This window comes from Terrapene carolina, unplaced genomic scaffold, assembly GCF_002925995.2.
Source record: "Terrapene carolina triunguis isolate 2854851 unplaced genomic scaffold, T_m_triunguis-2.0 Scaffold165, whole genome shotgun sequence".
NCBI lineage: Eukaryota > Metazoa > Chordata > Testudines > Emydidae > Terrapene > Terrapene triunguis.
In genome coordinates this window covers 318,081-320,605 of record NW_020664516.1, presented here as the reverse complement: position 1 = coordinate 320,605, position 2,525 = coordinate 318,081, and the positions used below count along the sequence as shown (strand labels likewise).

Genomic DNA, 2,525 nt, shown 5'->3' with positions numbered 1-2,525 from the left:
GGCCCGGGGCCCAGGCCGCGCCGCCCGCAGTCCCCGACTTACCCGGCTCCCAGGCGGGTCGGGCTGCGCCCCGCGCCGCAGGCTGGGCAGGGTCCCCGCGCTGACGTCGGGCCCGGGCGGGCGGCGGCTCTTAAAGGGGCCGGTGGGCCCTGCGCGCACAGGGCCGGGCTGGAGCCGGGCGCTCTGCGGGAGCCGCCTCCGAGCTGCCCACGGCGGCGGCGTCCCGGGCTGGGCAGGGCCGAGCCCGCCCCTGCCGCGGCGCTGCGCAGAGCAGGAGGCAGGTGGTTTGTCTCGCTGCGCCTGGCGCTGCACAGATCCGCGCAGCGCCTCAGGCCCGGGCTGGCCCTGGCTCCAGCTGCCAAGCGCTCAGCTCGCTCCCCAGGGCCAGGCAGCTGCTGAGTGAAATTAACCTTCAAATTCAAGAGCGGCAGTTTCACTGAGCAGCAGCCCGGCGTGTGGATGCCCCCGAGCAGGAGCGTCCAGGCCCCTGGATGCCAGGCAGGCAGCCCAGAGAGCAAGGGGCCAGGAGTCTGGAAGCCTGGGGTCTGGCTGCCCCAGAGGCTCAGTTGCTGGGAGCCCATCCCAGGACTTTCAGCCTCCCAGCTCCATGACAGGAAGCCCCGAGAGTCCCCAAGATTTCTAGACTCCCTGCTGCGGAGCCAGGAGCTGAACCCCAGCTAGAGTTGGGGATCCCTGGGCTTCCAGTCTCCCTGCTGCAGAGCTGGGCGCCTGGAAGTCTTGAAAGTCCAGGCTCCAGCTAGGGCTCGCAGGGCTGCTAGGCTCCCAACTCCACAGCCAGGAGCCGGAAAAGAGGGGGGCTGCCCTGGCGCCAAGGCCCCTAGAACCTTGCAGTCCCTGGCTCCAGGGCAGATGACATGGCGGGGCTCCCCTGCAGCCAGCTAGGTTCTGTTGGGATCCTGCCTGGGAGTCAGAAAAAGTTCACTGAACCCAACTTGTTTTCATGAGAAATGTTGGGTTGGACGAGCCAGCGTTCTCCAACCAGCATCTGTTCAATCAGAAAATCTCCAAGCAGCTCGAACTGACGGGTCCAGACAAGGGCAAGCACCACAGACTAGATCAGGGGTCGGCAACCTTTCAGAAGTGGTGTGCCGAGTCTTCATTTATTCACTCTCATTTAAGGTTTCGCGTGCCCGTCATACATTAACGTTTTTAGAAGGTCTCTTTCGATAAGTCTATAATATATAACTAAACTATTGTTGTATGTAAAGTAAATAAGGTTTTTAAAATGTTTAAGAAGCTTCATTTAAAATTAAATGAAAATGCAGAGCCTCCCGGACCGGTGGCCAGGACCCGGGCAGTGTGAGTGCCACTGAAAATCAGCCATAGGTTGCCTACCCCTGAATTAGACTGAAATCGCTGAAATGCCACAAGCACCTCTGTGCTCAGCAGAATCGAGTGGAAAATTGGGGCTTTTGCAGGTGGCGGATGATGGACTGACACACGATGCGATGGACCGTTCCAGCCACAGGCCTCTCCCAAGGAGACAAATTGCACAGTCCACCTGGGGATGGTTTTCAAGGGTGTGGATACCTTCCTGGAGAATATCACTTGGAAATCAACCCTGGGGTGAAACTGCTACAAAAGCCACCTGGCAGAGTAGTGATTCCTTTGAAGAAGAAACTTAAAACATATTGACAAGCTCGTGGAGATGGGAGTTCTAAAACAGGTTACGCGACCAACAGACAGGCACAACAATACGGTAGCTATTAAAAAACAGGTCTCTTCTGTGTACGTATTGACCCCTTCCCGCTCTGCAAAGCTCTCCAATGTTCCATTACCCCTTACCAATAGATGAAGTGATCCTGCCCAGACTCACAAAGTTAAGATGTGTTCTGGTTTAGGTGCCAAAGGTGGTGTCAGGCAGGTAAAACTTGCTGAAGAAAGCTGGGGTGACTTTCTGGGCTTGTTCTGGCAGGCAGAGATGACTGCAGATGCCATTTGGCATTTCTCTTTCCCAGAAGTGTGCCCGAGATGTCGCCACGCAGCGCTAATGGGACTAGAGGGGTTGGTGTATTTGCACTTGAGCATTTGGGTGTGCAGACGCTCCTGATCACGATCCTAACCTGATACAACAGAGTGCCCTACGTGAATCCCACACCGAATAAGAAACACGTGAGACTGCCTGTCAGCTGTGCTGTGCGTCGGACTCCTGCCAGGAGAGGGAAGGGTTGAGCAGTTCTGCACGTGCCCTGTGCACACAATGTGCAAGACACACACCGCTCTGGGGGATTTGCTAATGATCTGTCCGAGTTCCTGACACACCTCCCTGCTCAGGGAATCCACAAGGAGACTGATCAATGAAAATGCTAGATGGTGTTGGGAATTTCGAACAGCTCCAAAAGGTAGTGATTAGTCAACTGGTCCTGCAAGAGTATGATGCAAAGGAACCTGTAACTATCACGTGGGATGCAGTGAACATGGATTGGGAGAGGCGTTCTTACAAGATGGCCAGTCTGTAGCCTTTGCGACTAGGACACTGTTTGTACCAGAGCCAAACTCTGCTC

General features: G+C 56.2%; 1 protein-coding gene across 1 annotated transcript in view; it reads right to left on the bottom strand.

Annotated features, from left to right (window-relative positions):
• The window catches only part of LOC113406930 (SNF-related serine/threonine-protein kinase-like), a 15,736-nt gene extending 15,576 nt beyond the window's left edge, over positions 1–160 (bottom strand). Inside the window, exon 1 of the mRNA XM_026653837.2 lies at positions 43–160. The gene's annotated coding sequence lies outside the window, so the exon portion shown is untranslated. The remainder of the gene's footprint in view (positions 1–42) is intronic.
• Between the last annotated feature and the right edge of the window lie 2,365 nt (positions 161–2,525).